Raw genomic sequence first — 17,003 nt, forward strand, 5'->3', positions numbered from 1 at the left:
CCAGACTGGTCTCGAACTCCTGACCTTGTGATCTGCCCACCTCAGCCTCCCAAAGTGCTGGGATTACAGGTGTGAGCCACCATGCCCAGTCAGGACCATGTATAATGAAAGTTTTGGGTGAAACTGATGTGGGTTTGAGCACAAGCTCTACCAGGTACTAGCTGTGTGACCCTAGGCATCTTACCCTCCCTGGGTGTGTGCCTCCTTCCTGCCTTCCCCTGAGCACTTACTATAGGAAGTTCTTGATCAATTACAGCCCCCTATAAATGTTGTACCACTTGTGCAAATATTCATTCACCCCCACTACAGAGTTCTCCACAGTCAATGCCTCCCCAGCCTCTTCATGTATTTATTGCCCTCCTCCAAAAGGAAGTTCTTCTTTACATCAGACCAAAATCTCCCCTGACTTAGACATGTATGTATTTGTTTTAATTGACACTCACTATTTCTAGCTTGGTCTTTTACAAAAAGGGTTAGCAAACATTTTCTCTAAAAAGCTTGACAGTAAATATTTCAGGTTTTGTGGGCCATACGGTCTCTGTCACACTACACAATTCTGATGTTGCAGCGTGAAAACAGCCATAGACAAAGTGGAAACAAATAGGTATGGCAGTGTTCCAATAAAACTTTATTTACAAAAGCAGGTGGAGGGCTGACTTTGGCCCGTGGGCTATACTTGGTCAACCCCTGTTTTAGAGAGAAAATCTCTCATTATCTGATCACTATCCCTCCCACACGATCTCATTCCTGATACACAGAGAGAAAGTGCTTTGGCTTCACTTCTCTCCCCTAGGGCAAATTATAAAGGCTTCAACCTTCCCCTCCAAGGGCATAATTTCTGTGATTAGATTATGACAGTTCATTTGTTTGTTAATTCATTCAATGATACTTTTGCAACCATGCTAAGTAGTTTGTAGGAAACGAACAAAGTGCTGCGTTTAGAGTGTATGGTCTGGAATCAGCCCGAGCTCAAGTGCTGGTACCCCGCAATTTACTGGCCACGTGACCTTGGTTGGGTACCATGGTTCATCCCTCTGTGCCTTCATTCTCTTATCTGAAAACTGGGGAATACAAAAGTCCCTATCTCATGGGGATATCTGACGATTAAGTGAAATAACCCTCAAAATCAGCTCAGAACACCACCTGACACTCAGTATGTTTTTAATATTTTATCATTATTATTTTGGTTATTAAAAGATGGCTCTTGCTATCTAGGAATTTCCAGTCTAATATGGGAGATTTAGATATCAAAGCAACTACAAGATAACTGCCCAATGACTATGGCCGAAGATCGACACAGGTGCAATCAAGGAAATCCTCCCCGCAGTGGTCAGGAGTTGCCTAAGCCATGGGAAGGTTTACTTTAGGAAGATGCAGCCCAGAAAGTTTTTCCTTTTGAACAGATGCAAAGGGACGGTGAATCAGTGAGAAAACCATTGAAACCTGGGAGGTCAGAGCATCCTGCCTCACCAGGCACCAGCAGCAGAGAAGAAAGTATCACAGTACAGATGAAAGTAAGCAAACAGGGTTCGAGGAGGATTCTTTTCCTTCAAACTTTCTCATTTAAGTTACACAACTACTTATTTGTTGCCCAGAAAGACAGAAAATGCAGAAGGGCAAAAGAAAAAAAAAATCATCACCCTTAACCAAAGAACAGCTATGCTAAATATCCAAGTGGATTTCCTTCCAGACTTTTTTCCCATTTTATTTTACTTTATTTTATTTTATTTTTTTGAGATGGAGTCTCCCTCTGTCACCCAGGCCAGAGTGCAATGGCGCAATCTTGGCTGTCTGCAGCGTCCGCCTCCCGGGTTCAAGCCATTCTCCTGCCTTGACGCTCTGAGTAGCTGGAACTATAGGCTGCACCACCACGCCTGGCTAATTTTTGTATTTTTAGTAGAGATGGGGTTTCACCATGTTGGCCAGGCTGTTCTTGAACTCCTGACCCCAGGTGATCCACCCACCTTGGCCTCCCAAAGTGCTGGGATTACAGGTGTGAGTCATTACACCTGGCCTATTTATTTATTTATTGAGATGGAATCTTGCTCTGTTGCCCAGGCTGGAGTGCAGTGGCATGATCTCAGCTTACTGCAGCCTCCACCTCCTGGGTTCAAACAATTATCCTGCCTCAGCCTCTCGAGTAACTGGGACTACTGGCATGCACCACCATGCCCAGCTAATTTTTATATTTTTAGTGGAGACAGGGTTTCACCATTTTGGCCAGGTTGGACTTAAACTCCTGACCTCCAGTGATCCATCTGCCTCGGCATCCCAAAGTGCTGGGATTACAGGCGTGAGCCACCACGCCTGTCCCCATGCAACTGTTTAAAAAATACTAAGCCGGGCATGGTGGCTTACGCCTATAATCCCAACACTCCGGGAGGCCGAGGTGGGCGAATCACGAGGTCAGGAGTTCGAGACCAGCCTGGCCAACATGGTGAAACCCCGTCTCTACTAAAAATACAAAAAATTAGCTGGGCATAGTGGTGGGTGCCTGTAATCCCAGCTACTTGGGAGGCTGAGGAAGGAGAATTGCTTGAACCTGGGAGGCAGAGGTTGCAGTGAGCCGAGATTGCGCCACTGCAATCTAGCCGGGGTGACAGAGTGATTCTGTCTCAAAAAAAAAAAAAATTGCTAAGTAACATACCAATGTGGATGCAAATTATGGTCAATACGGTGCTTTCTTTTTCTCTCCCAAACTATAGCTTGGGTCCTTCTCATACGAGAGTATAAGTTGGTAATCAGGGAAATAATTAGAGAAAGCAAAAGGCCACCTGAGTGAAAATCATGACTATAATGAACTGGAGCCATCTCCCCTCGGCATATTTTAGAGGAAGGCAAGAATAATTTTGCTCCAAACAATAACAAATATTTTCATCCTCCTTGCCCTTTCTGCCTTCCCCCTGCATGTTCCCTACAAGTTTCAAACATATTCATGCGCCCACAGAAGCCTCCCATCCTCGCTCAGGACCGTGGCTGGGAAGGACAGAGATACTGATGGAGAGTCAAATCTGCTGGGAATGTTCCCATCTGTGAAACTGGGCACGCAGCCTAATCTGCCCACCACTCATATGGTTGCGAGGCTAAAACAAGATCACCTGCATGCAGGTGCTTCCTAAAACTGAAGGTGCTCTGCAAATGTGCAGTATTATTTGATATTTACATGCAGCCTTTAAATAATTTCTTTTTATCTCAGTTCCAGTGTAAGCTGCTACAAAAGCCCCAAAGGGTTGCTCCCTCAAGCTGAGCAAATGGAAACACAGGGACCACCCAGAGTTAAGGAGAAAGCCATTCATTCCCACCACTTTTTTATGTGGGAAGCCTCCGCTTAACAGGAGTCAGACAGAAATGAGTTTAAACCCCGCCTCTGACACTTAATTGCTGTGTGACCACCCCTCACCCCCACCACAGGCAAGGGCTCTACCTTTCTGAGCCTCAGTTTTCTTACCAGAAAATAGGAATAATAATCCTACGGACCTCATGAGGTTGTTGAAGAATTAAATGAGCAGGTGCTGCGTGACTTGGCCCAGTAAGAACTCAATCAATATTTGTCGCTGCTGTTATCATCAACCACTAGCATTCACTCAGTCACTCCGTGACTACTTCTTGCATTCCAACTCTGAGCCAGATGCTGGGAGAATTCCAACACAGGGGTTCTCAAAGCGTGTTCCCCAAACCAGCAGCACCACTGTCGCCTGGGAACTTGTTAATGCAGATTTCTGGGCACTGCCCCGGACTGGCTGAAGCAGGAACTCTGGGGGTGGAACCCTCTGGGGGATTCTGATACATGTTGAGGTTTTAAGCACCACTGTTCTTGTGGAAAGGGGTATGAAAATAAACAAATAAAATCATTTTAGATGTGCTAGAGACTATGATAGGACAGAGAGTGGCCAGGATGGAAGTGGGACTCTGAGAAGCTGGCAGTTGGGCTGAGTCCAAAATGACAAGGAATCAGCCAGAGGAAGATTGAGGCAGGGTATTCCAGGCAGAAAGAAGGGCTGTGCAAAGGCCCTGGGGCAGGCGTTGTGAAGAAGAGAGGGTAGCTGGGTGCAATGAGCCAGTGAAAACATCAGCAGATAGGGACCAGATCGGGAGCCCAGGGACAGGACTGGGGGTCTCATTCTAAGATGTAACAGTCTGTTTGGATCTGACTCAGTTCATGTAGTTTCATGGAACCCACAAACCTCAAAGAGTTCAGTCCCTGCCAAGCACAAGTTCAATGTCAATTCTGCACCCAATTCTTCTGCTCAGCACCTCGTGGGTGCCAGGAATACAAAGAGAAAGTGACTACAGCACTGATCAGAGATGACAGCCAGAGAGTCGGGTTCTCTTTGTTCTCATTGGGGGTTCCACAAAAGCCAGATGCTGGCCACATGAAACAGCAGGTGGGCAAGACAGAGGGGGCAGGGGTGGCCTGCAAGAAAGAGAAAGTGGGCTGCAGGGGGACAGGACAGGTGGATGAAGCCTTGGACCAGGTTGCTCAACAGGGGTTCTGCTGCAAGACAAAGGCTGGAGAGGAAAACATCCTGCCCCTCCCTCCACCCCTGCCTTAGTGGGGACCAGTCAGTGGCTCTATAGGAAGACTTCCATGGTTCAGATTCAGCTTGGGAAGGAAGGAGGAGGAAGGAGGGAGGGAAGCTGACTTTAAAAACAATAAAAATAATCACAGTCCAGTACATATTCAGTGCCAAATTTGCCAGACAAGTGCTTATACGAACACAGTGTTTATATGACTTCATTTCTTTCCTTGCAACAACTCCATGAGGGTGATACAACTAACATCCCCATTTTACAGATGAGGAAAGCAAGGTAGTTAGACAGAAAGGGAACACCGAGGGATGAAGGAGGGAGAGAGGAAGGGAAATTGACTGATGGATTTAGTTTAGCCTAGAACGAGTTAAGTGAAATCCAACCAAGCCCCTTCCCTTCTTTAATCCCCTCCAGTGGTTTCCCTCTACTAAGAAGCTGCCAGCAATGGCTACAAGGGGCCTCAGGAACTGAGCCCCAACCATGTCTCTGACCTCATCTCCTATCTTCTGCCTCCTCTCCCAGCCATGGATTAGCCCACCGACAACTCAGTTACGCTGGCACCCATGCTTCCATGGCACCCACGTTTCCAGAATCCCCTTCTCTGTGTGGTTCCAGATTAGAGCTAGCCAAAAGTGAAGTTGTACAAGGCTTGGGTGGCAAAAGAGAAGCAGCCATCATGCCCTGAAGAGTAACATGGGTTGAAGGCAATGGGGAACAGAGGTTGGGGTGCTGGTCCTGTTTATCCTCCATCTTCCCTACCTCACAGCCAACTCTTCTTCCTGACAGTAGTCCCTCAATGACCAACAGCCGACCTTAAGTTCACCACCAGATGCTTTGTGACAAACTCACAAAGGCAATAGCCACAAAGGGCCAACAACTTTCCCTGGGCATCTATCCAAGCCTGTCTGCATGGTCCCTTCCAACAGCTGGATGTATTGGCTGCCAGATGTCCCTGAAACCGCAGGCTGCCTTACCTATGTCAGGGTAGGTTCAAGACCTTTCTCTGAATCTTAAGCTTCCCTTTTTTTTTTTTTTTTTTTTTGAGCTTGTACTTCCCCAGCTCTTCCTACGGTCGTATAAGTCTAACATCTAATAAATTCCGTTTTTTCCATTATACTCACAGTAATTTGGTTTCCCTGATTGACCCATCACTGAGATCATCATTAGCAGAAGGGATACGGTTCCAGAACTAGCAGCCTCCATTTCCTCCTCCTTGGGATGTGTGTTGTGAGAAGCTCATGTCACATAGAAGGCAACATGTGGGCACCTAAGCAGATAATCCCCAACTGAACACCCACTCAACAACTGGTGCCAACTGCCATCCATGAGCATGCATCATCTTGGATGTTCCAGCCCAGTCGAGCCCCAGATGACTGCAGCTCCAGCCAACAACACACGGAACAGAATAACCACCCAGCTGAGCCCAGCCAATCCCTGAGCCCAGGGAATTATGATGATGAAACTATACCCTAAAGAGTTAATGAAACCAATGACAGAAATTACTGAGTTTGCAGGATAACAGATAAGAAAAAAAACAACTTGCTGAGATGCTGAAATTCCCTCCTCTTCTGAGTATTTTTTTTTTAACTCACAAGTTTTTTAAAAAGATTTGGCAGTGGGCTAAAATCAATTGGAACCAGGATGACCAACTGGAGATTGTGCACAAGTTTGCTGACATCACAGCCCAAATTTCCACCACATATTTCATACTAACTCCTCCCAAATTTGCATATGCAACCTATGAAGTAACATAAAGAAATAACTACACACACCCAAGGACTTTCCAGACTTCCCCTTTCCCTCCACCAACCACCTGCTAATCCCAGTATCTACCCCCTAAGCCTTTCCTAATAAAAATACTGCCTTGAAGCCAGCCCAGGGTGGCAGATTTGAGCTTGACTCCTGTGTCCTTGGGAGTCACCTTTCAATAAGAAGCTTTTCTTTTCTCAAAAACCTGGCCAGGCACAGTGGCTCACGCCTGTAATCCCAGCACTTTGGGAGGCCGAGGCAGGCGGATCACGAGGTCAGGAGATTGAGACCATCCTGGTGAACACGGTGAAACCCCGTCTCTACTAAAAATAGAAAAAATTAGCCAGGCGTGGTGGCGGGCGCCTGTAGTCCCAGCTACTTGGGAGGCTGAGGCAGGAGAATGGCATGAACCCGGGAGACGGAGCGTGCAGTGAGCCAAGATCGCACCACTGCACTCCAGCCTGGGCGACAGAGCGAGACTCCAACTCAAAAACAAAAAAACCGGCATCATAGTATTGGCTTCTAGTGCATCAGACAGCGAGCCCCTTTTGCTCGATAACAATGAGAGATAACAAGGCAGTTGTGTTGAGCCACTAGGTTTTGAAGTGCAGGTCTGAGACACAGACCCAGGCAGCCATGGGTCCCCAGAACCACTGGCCATGTAAGCCTGCCTTCTGCTTCTTAAAAGTGCTTCTGAGACATGCATTTGAGACCTGTTTGCTCTCAGAATGCTCTTCCCCCAGATCTTCTCCTGTCTGATGCTTTCTTGTCATTCAAGTCTCAGCTTAAATGTCATCTCCCCAGAGAGGCTCGCTGTCAGTTTCAGTGTGAACTTGGTTAAGCGATAGACTCCAGTTATTCAATCAAACAATTTAGGCATCAGGTGAAGGTTTTCTGTTGCTGTGATTAAAGTCTATAATCAGGTGACTCTAAGTAAAAATTCTCCTCTATAATCCGGGTGGGCTGATTCAACCCATTGAAATTGAAATGCCTTAAAAGCGGAACTGAGACTATTTCTTTTTTTTTTTTTTTTTTTTCCTGAGACAGGGTCTCGCTCTATCACTCAGGCCAAAGTCCAGCAGTGCAATCTCGGCTCACTACAGCCTTGACCTCCCAGGCTCAGGTGATTCTCCCACCTCAGCCTCCTCAGTAGCTGGGATTACAGGCACACACCACACCTAGCTAATTTTTCGTATTTTTTTTTTCAGTAGAGATGGGGTTTTGCTGTGTTGCCCAGGCTGGTCTCGAACTCCTGCACTTGAGCAATCCACCCTCCTTGGCCTCTCAGAGTGCTAGGATTACAGGCGTGAACCACCGCACCCACCCAGAACTGAGATCTCTCCAAAGAAAAAGAAATTCCACCAGCCTGCCCTTCCTAACAGCCTGCCCTTCCTAACAAACAGCCTGCCCTTCCTAACAAACAGCCTGCCCTTCCTAACAGCCTGCACTTCCTAACAAACAGCTGCCATTCTTCCTAACAGCCTGCCCTTCTTCCTAACAGCCTGCCCTTCCTAACAAACAGCTGCCATTCTTCCTAACAGCCTGCCCTTCTTCCTAACAGCCTGCCCTTCCTAACAGCCTGCACTTCCTAACAAACAGCTGCCATTCTTCCTAACAGCCTGCCCTTCCTAACAGCCTGCCCTTCCTAACAGGCTGCGCTTCTTCCTAACAGCCTGCCCTTCCTAACAGGCTGCGCTTCTTCCTAACAGCCTGCCCTTCCTAACAGGCTGCGCTTCTTCCTAACAGCCTGCCCTTCCTAACAGGCTGCGCTTCTTCCTAACAGCCTGCCCTTCCTAACAGCCTGCCCTTCCTAACAGCCTGCCCTTCCTAACAGCCTGCCCTTCTTCCTAACAGCCTGCCCTTCTTCCTAACAGCCTGCCCTTCTTCCTAACAGTCTGCCCTTCTTCCTAACAGCCTGCCCTTCCTAACAGCCTGCCCTACAGATTTCAGACCTTCCCAGCCAGCCCCCACCATTGCATAGGCCAATTCCTTGCAATAAATCTCTTAATATATCTTATTGGTTCTACTCCTCTGGCTGAACCCTGACTGACCTGCTCTGATCAGCCCATCAAAGCCAGCCAGAAAGCCACCATTGTTTCACTTCAGTTTTAATTCTTGCATAAAACCTATTACCATTTGATTTTTTTTTTTTTCTTTTTTTTGAGACAGAATCTCACTCTGTCACCCAGGCTGGAGTGCAGTGGCGTGATCTTGGCTCACGGCAGGCTTTACCTCCCAGGCTCAGGCAATCCTCCTGCCTCAACCCCTCAAGTAGCTGGGACTATAGGTGTGTGCCACCACACCCAGTTAGATGGATTTTTTGTCTATTTTTTTGTACAGATGGGGTCTTGCTATGTTGCCCAGGCTGGTCTTGGACTCCTGGACTCAAGTGATCCTCCTGCCTCAAGCCTCACAAAGTGCTAGGATCACAGGCATAAACCACTGCGCCCAACTTGATATTTTTCTTATTCATTGTTTCTTCCAACATATTGTAGAGCAGCACTGTCCACTAGAATATTCTGTGATGATGGAGATGTTCTAGAACTGTGCTGTTGCAATAGGGCAGCCGCTAGCCACCTGTGGCGATGAACAACTTGAAACATGGCTCCTGAGAACGAAGAAGGGAATTTTAACTTTTATTTAATGAATATAAGTTTACCTGGTCACACGAGTCTGGTGACCACTGTACTGAATAGTGCAGGTCTGGGACACAGACTGAGGAGAGCCCACAGCCAGCCGGCCTTCCCCACCACTGTTATCCCCAACCCCTCCTAGCAACTGACACAGGGGAAGTTCCATCCGTGTTTACAGAATGAATGAATGGAGCCATTTGCGCCTAAGCGCGTTCGCATCAGGTTTCTGCCGCTTGTAAGCGAGAGTCCTAATTTGATGCTATCTACATGTAAGGGATTCCTGAGTGCCTACAGAACAGGAGGGCTGGAGCAGTTACAGGGGAAAGGAAAGACATCAGTGTCAACACCAGAACATACGAGACCCTGTGGGCTCCGGGAGGAGCAGCTCTTCCTCTGCCAGCCCAGCCTTTCCCAAGTTAGAAGCAAGTAGAACAATAGGGCAATCAAGACCCACTCTTACTCTTTGTTCCAGTCAAAGGAAGACCGTACGGTGGCAGGCGGCATTCTGGGGGGCTTCATTCAAAGCCCAAACTGGGAAGAAGCCAGAGGGCATCTGAGGCTGTCCTATTTCGGGGGCCACTCTGCATCCTGTTTTTCTCCTGACTGCCAGTTCTCCCCCTTGATACTCAAGAGAAGAAGCCAGAGGAGGGCCCAGGCAGGCAAGCTCCCAGGAGGTTGCAGGGGTGCAAGGGCACCTGCCTGTCTGCAGCACCCTGGCCTCCACTCTCTCCCCTCCGTGGCTCCCTGAGCCCCCGAAGGATTCCCAGCATCTGTCACCTGCTCTAAGCCACCCATCGACTCTGCAGCCAGAGTGTTATTTAAAAACCGGAAAAGAGATCCAGACACCTTCTGTTCAGCCTACCCTGCTTACTCTGCAGTGTAAGCTCCTTGCCATGGTCCACCGTGGGGGCTGGCACTGCCCACCTGTCTGGCTCCAGCTCCCACTGCTCTCCCCAGCATCCCCACTGGGCACCCATACTGCTCTCTCTGTGCCTGGGATGCTCCCCTCCCTCCCATCCCAAGGCACTTCTGAGTGTTCCCGTCACTCCCAGTCATTAAGACTTCCCCTCCTCTTCAGGTCTCAGTTCAATCCTGAAGTCCTGAGAAAGTCCCTGAGCCCTGGAACCCAACACTGTGTGTGCCAGATGCAGAGAAAGTGCTTGATAAACACAAGCGGGAGGGGGAAAAGGAGGGAAGGGTAGAAAAGAAGGAAGGTGAGGAGGAAGGAAAGCAATATCTCCCATTATCCTTACATAAGCATATTCATTTTTAAAAAGGAAAACAATATCCACAACACAGATCTTCTATTATCTTGACCAGAGGTTTTTCCTTGGGAAAGGAAAGATACAGATGACCACAAATTATGAGGCTGAAAACCATCGAAATGCCAAAAAGAAGAGGAGAGAGAGAAAAAGAACAGCAGAGAAGAGGAAGAAGGCCACAGCAACAGCACTCTGATAGCTGGGCCACATCTCCGCCAGGCTCTCTTCTGATAAGACAGCTGTGGCCCAGGAGAGGAAGGTCTAGGAAGGGACCCTGCTGTCCTCAGACGCTGAAGTTCCCAGTTTTGGGATGGAGTGGGAGGTGGAGACAAATGGTGAGAACGTGCTCTTCCTGCAGCCAAATCAGTTTCACCCTAGGACCTCAGCTCTGTAGTAACCACGGAGGAAAACTAGGGCTGTGCCCAGAGAAAACTGGTTTGAGGTTTTGCCTCTATTTTTGTGGCCAGGGAATGGTAGGTTACCTCTGGAGAACAATCAAGCCAGACAGAAGGGGAGTAGTCTCAAAAGAAACAGCAGTGCTGAGGGAGACCGTGGCTCAGAGGGAAGGGAAACAAAGAATGAGAGTGCTTAATTAGAAAGGCTGAAGCCCCTTGGAAGGGCCCCTTGGAGGAAAAAAGAGAGGAGGATGAGGAGAAGTGGAGAAAAGTGAGCTGGGGGAAGAAAAAGGCTGGAGGAGCCTGGTGATGGTGATGGTGATGAAGGTGGTAATGATGGTGGTGGGTGGTGATGGTGGTGGGTGGTGATGAAGGTGGTAATGATGGTGGTGGGTGGTGATGGTGGTGGGTGGTGATGAAGGTGGTAATGATGGTGGTGGGTGGTGATGGTGGTGGGTGGTGATGGTGGTGGGTGGTGACGGTGGTGGGTGGTGATGAAGGTGGTAATGATGGTGGTGGGTGGTGATGGTGGTGATGGTGATGATGGTGGTGATGGTGCTAACAATAGTGATGGTGATGGTGGTGATTTGCCTGTATCATCTCATGTAATGCTCCCAGCAACCACTGTGGCCCACATGATCATCATCCCCATCCCGCTGCTTAGGAAACAAAGCACAGAATCATAATATGTCCTATCTACAATCACACAGCTAATAGGTGGCAGAGCCAGAACTTAAACCCAAGTTTGTTGGACTCCAGATTCCATACTCTCAGAAGATGACTGGGGACTAAGAAGGAGAAAGGAGAAGGAGAGCGGAGCCTGCCCTAGCCACCTTATTTAATATGATGACCAGTCCCTCCCTTCCAGAGGGCACTACCAGCCCCGCTTGGCCTGCTGCACGTCTTCTTTAATCCACAGCACTTATTCTCACACACTGCATAAGGTACGTGATCATTAAGACAATAATTCATTGTCTGTGCCCCAGCCCCCCACACTAGAAAGTAAACTTTATGGAGACACACACCTCAGCACGCATTTCTAGAGATCAGAAGAGCACCTGGCATAGAATAACCATGCAACCAATTTCGTTGAATGAGTGAATAATGGTTTTTTGGTTTCAGGCCATAGCTGCCACGATAAGGAAAGGTTAAGCTATCCTGGCTCTGGGATCCTTTGATCTTGCTAAATGAATGAATGAGTATTCTTTGATTTCAGGCTAAGGGTGATCTAACAAGCTATGAGAAGAGAAAAATGAGTTAAGATTTCCTGTCTTCGGGGCTCCTTGGGCACTGGAAAATAAAGATATCCCTAAAACCCAAGGAGAAAACTAAGATTAGCATTAACATCTCTAAAATAAAGCTACCTCCATCCTCTGAGAAAGAGAGAGAGACAGACAGACAGACAGACACAGACACAGAGACAGAGAGGGACAGAGAGAGAGAAAGAGATGACATTCTTGGCCAAGCACAAAGCAGCCTTGCTGCCATATCCTTGGTCTCCATATGAGTTCCTCAATACAACTTGTCTTCTGTCATTTAACAAACATGCACCCAGCCCTCACTTTGGGCCAGAATTTTAAAAACCTGATTTCATCACTGTAGGAAACGCCAGCTCTGGGTTGAGCTGGGGCTATTAAGATGAATACAATATCACCCTCAAGAAGTAAGAGTATGATGGGAAAGATACTAGTTTATTCCTCAGTCTGGGATAACATTTTTAGTTAGAGTAAAGGGAAGCCATCCAACTCCCAAGATGGTTAGAAGCTTCAAGGAACCAATTATTATTTTTGAGGGAAGAAGGGAATTCTAAACATGAAGGATACTTTGAGGATGGCTCACTGGTTCCCCCTGGTGGACATTAATAGCAAGCACATCACACAGCTTTTCAGAGGTAGGGAGGGGCTCAGCGGTGTAGACCTGGTGGTCACTGAAGTATCTGCTGTTCCGGTAGCCAAGGCAAGCGGTCAGCTCAGTTTGCAGAGCCCAGGAAAGGCCTCATAGAGAACCAGGCTTTGCACTGGGCCTGGGGAAGAGCAGGGATTCACCAGAAGGACAAAAGGAAAGAAAATTCTAGGCAGAGGGATGTGAGTACCAAGATGTGAAATCCAAGCCTCATCTAGAAAACTCTAAGTAATTCATGAATTTAGCAGACATTTAGGGCTTGAAGGGAAAATGTGAATGGTAGGACTTCAAGTGGGAGCCAAACCCTGGGATGTTTTCCAATCCATGAGGAAGACTGTGTTCTTTAAGCCACTGGTAAGTTTTCAAGGATTGCTTGAGCTTGGGAGTTCGAGACCAGCTGGAGCAACATGACAAAACTCTATCTCTACAAAAAATACAGAAAAGTTTGCCAGGCAGGGTGGCACACGCCTGTAGTCCTAGCTACCCAGGAGGCTGAGTGGGGGGATCACTTGACCCCAGGAGGTAGAGGTTGCAGTGAGCCAAGATTGTGCCACTACACTCCAGGCTGGGCAATAAAGCAAGACCCCATCTCAAAAAAAAAAAATACATATGTATTGAACCACTACTATGTGCTAGATATTGATCTTCATCCTGGGAATTGAATAGTGAGCAGAAACAAGTATGATCCCTGCCCTTTTGCAGCTTACAGTCTAGTGGAAAAGAGAGGCATTCATTTAAAAACAAATTGCTCCCCAAAACAGGTAAGCATTAAAATGTTTTTAAGTGGCACCATCACCTGCAGGAACAGCATAGGTGAAGTACAGTGTTAAGGATCAGAACTGGGTACACAATTCTTTACTAAGAAGTCTGAGTTGAGCTGACTTCAGTGCTAAGCGCTGTAGGAATGGGTTAAAATGGAGCACTTGGTCATTGCTTTCAAGGTCCCAGTGGCCCTAAGACTGGCATCTGAGGCAGGATATAGAAGACTGAGTCTTAGCAGCCTGGGAAGAGTCCAGAGGGAGGCCTATGTGGAGGTAGGGGATCAGTGTAGGTTCAAACCATAGTGAGGTGTGTAATGAAAAGTGCTGCTTGACCAAGCATGGGGACGCATGCCTGTGATCCCAGCACTTTAGGAGGCCGAGGCAGGAGGACTGCTTGAACCCAGGATTTCGAGACCAAACTGGGCAACGACAAGGCGAAACCTAGTCTCCACGAAAATTAGACAGGTGTGGTGGCATGCACCTGTAGTCCCAGCTACTGGGGAGGCTGAGGTGGGACAGTTGCTTGAGCCCAGAAGGTTGAGGCTGCAGTGAGCTGTGATCACATCACACCACTGTACTCCAACCTGGGTGACAAAGCAAGACCCTGTCTCAAAAAACAAAAAATAGTGGCAGGCCAGGCACGGTGGCTCATACCTGTAATCCCAGCACTTTGGGAGGTCGAGCCGGATGGATCACCTGAGGTCAGGAGTTTGAGACCAGCCTAGCCAACATAGGGAAACCCCACCTCTACTAAAAATACAAAAATTAGCTCAGCATGGTGGCGCATGCCTGTTGTCCCAGCTACTCAGGAGGCTGAGACAAGGGAATCACTTGAATCCAGGAAGTGGAGGTTGCAGTGAGCCGAGATCATGCCACTGCACTGCAGCCTGGGCGACAGAAAGACTCCATCTTAAAAAAAAAAAAAAGAAAGTGGCTATTACTAGCATCTACTAAATGATATAGAATAGAACAGGAATGAATTTACAACATCTTCATCATGCATAAGAAGGAGGAGTATTGTTTCATGAAACATGCTATAATTGTGTATGTGTATGTGTAGCTATGTGTGTGCGTGTATGTGTACCTATGTGTGTGGGGGGGTCACAATATAAATTGTACTTATACTGTCCATCTGGATCAAAAAAATTTTTAAAAAGATCAGAGGACAGGGCCAGCTGTGATGGCTCACATTTGTAATCCTAGCACTCTGGGAGGCCAAGGCAGGCAGATTGCCTGAGCTCAGGAGGTCAAGACCAGCCTGGGCAACATGGTGAAACCTCGTCTCTACTAAAATACAAAAAAAAAAAACTAGCTGGGCATGGTGGCATGCACCTGTAGTCCCAGTTACTCGGGAGGCTAAGGCAGGAGAATTGTTTGAACCCAGGAGGTGGAGGTTACAATGAGCCGAGGTCGCACCACTGCACTCCAGCCTGGGCGACAGAGTAAGACTCTGTCTCAAAATAAATAAATAAATAAATAAAAATCGGAGTACCAGAACTTTCATGGTCTCACACAGCCTAGAATGTCACAAAAAAATGACTATTCTTCCCCATAAGGCTGACATAAATGCCTCTCTCATGGAAACTGGAATCTCACTCTACTTTTAAGGATGCTGCCAACCTCAGTAGTGCCTCTCGGATGAGACAACGTGAATTCTGAAAAGCAATTAAAAACCTAACCTCAAACGCTCACTGTCAGGCATTGTGCGGGCATAAATTGGTACAAACTTTCTGGAAAGATATATGACAATGTTCACCATAATTTTTAAAATATGGGTTTTTTGTTGTTGTTGTTTGTTTTTGAGATGGAGTCTCGCTGTCACCCAGGCTGCAGTGCAGTGGCACAATCTCAGCTCACTGCAACCTCCACCTCCCAGGTTCAAGAGATTCTCCTGCCTCAGCCTCCCAAATAGCTGGGATTACAGGCATGCGCCACCAAGCCCAGCTAAATTTTTGTATTTTTAGTAGAGATGGGGTTTCACTATGTTGGTCAGGCTGGTCTCAAACTCCTGACCTCAGGTGATCCACCGTCCTCGGCCTCCTAAAGTGCTGGGATTATAGGTGTGAGCCACCACGTCCCGCCAAAATATGCAAATGTTTCACTGCAAGACCCCTCTCCTATGAATTCACTGTAAAGGAATAGCCACGGGGGTCCCCAAAGATAACACTCAGGGGTATTCACAGCAGCGTTGCTTATGATAGGAAAAATATGGATATTTCCAAAAATAGGAGATTGGTTGAATAAATTGTTAGTATTCAGGTATTAAAAATAAGAAGTGAATGCATTTATTGACAAAGGAAGATGTTTATGACATAACATTGTAATTTGGTGCAATTTTTTTTTTAAGACAGGACCTCACTCTGTGGCCCAGGCTGGAGTTCAGTGGTACTATCTCAGCTTACTGCAGCCTTGACCTCCAGGACTCAAGCAATCCTCCCACTTCAGCTTCCCAAGTAGCTAGGACTACAGGCGCATGCCACCACACCCAGCTAATTTTCTTTTTTTGGTAGAGGTAGAGTCTCGTTATGTTGCCCAGGCTGGTCTCAAACTCCTGGGTTCAAGTAATTCTCCCACCTTGGCCTCCCAAAGTGCTGGGATTACAGGTGTGAGCCACCATGCCTGGCCTGCAATTTTTTTTTTAAAGAGAGAAAACTGCCATCTGCTTCTCACTGTGGGTAAAGAGAGAAAGTCACCTTTGGAGCAGATTTTGTACGTATTGAGTGACTGAGAGGCCCCTCCCTGTCAGCCACACTCATGTTGGGTGAGTCAACACCATTGTGCTAGAGGTAAAGAGTAACATGACCTTTACAGCTCGTCAGCCAGGAGTGATTTTGCCTCCCTGGGAACATTTTGAAATATCTGGAGATATTTCCATGTGTCATGACTTTGAGTTGGGGGATGTTACTGGTATCTCATGGGCAGAGGTCAAGGATGCTTCTAACCAAACATCCTTCAACGCATAAGACAGCCCCCAGTGCATGGTCCGTCCCCCACTTTATTTTTAAGACAGGATCTTGCTCTGTCACCCAGGCTGGAGTGCAGCAGTGTGATCATGGCTCACTGCAGCCTCAATCAATGTCCTGGGCTCAAGTGACCCACCAGCCTCAGCCTCCCAAGTAGCTGGGACTACAGGCATGTGCCACCACACATGGCACTTTTTTTTGTATTTTTTGTAGAGACGGGGTTTCGCCATGTTGCCCAGGCTGGTCTGGAATTCCTGAGCTCAAGAGATCCTTCTGCCTTGGCCTCCCAAAGTGCTGGGATTACAGGCGTCAGCCAGTGTGCCTGGCTGCATGGTCCCTTTTGATGCTGACTGTACCTGAATCAGGATCTGCCAGCAAGAAAAAATACAAAAGGGTACGCATGGAGGACTGGGCCAATGACCTGTTTCAAGTATGTTCTGTTTTGTTCACCGCTGCCTCCTCAGCCCTGCTGGCACCCCATAGCCACTCAGATTAGAAGACTTCTCCAGGTCTAGAACAGTATTCAACAAATGCTTGTTGAATAGAGCAGGTTGAATCAAGCAAGGGCATCTGTGAGCCTCCACCGGACTCTGCCAGGCTGATGCTCAACAGTGACACCTTGTGGTGGGAACTGAAACAACCGTGCTGATGGCCACTAACACTTCTCTGTGGCTGGCGTGTGCAGAGCGGATCCCTTGGGACAGAAAGGCCCCAGAATTTGCAGAAAAATCATGAGGCTAAGAGAAGCAGGAAGCCTCAGGAAGATGATATCTGATGTTCTGCTAATAAAGACAAACAGGTATCTGAG

The 17,003-nt window shown here is 47.6% G+C and overlaps 1 protein-coding gene across 3 annotated transcripts in view; it reads right to left on the reverse strand.

Moving 5' to 3' along the window:
- Positions 1-17,003, reverse strand: part of KSR2 (kinase suppressor of ras 2) — a 517,020-nt gene that overhangs the window by 385,335 nt on the left and 114,682 nt on the right. The window lies entirely within an intron of this gene.

Source organism: Gorilla gorilla, chromosome 10 (genome assembly GCF_029281585.2).
Source record: "Gorilla gorilla gorilla isolate KB3781 chromosome 10, NHGRI_mGorGor1-v2.1_pri, whole genome shotgun sequence".
NCBI lineage: Eukaryota > Metazoa > Chordata > Mammalia > Primates > Hominidae > Gorilla > Gorilla gorilla.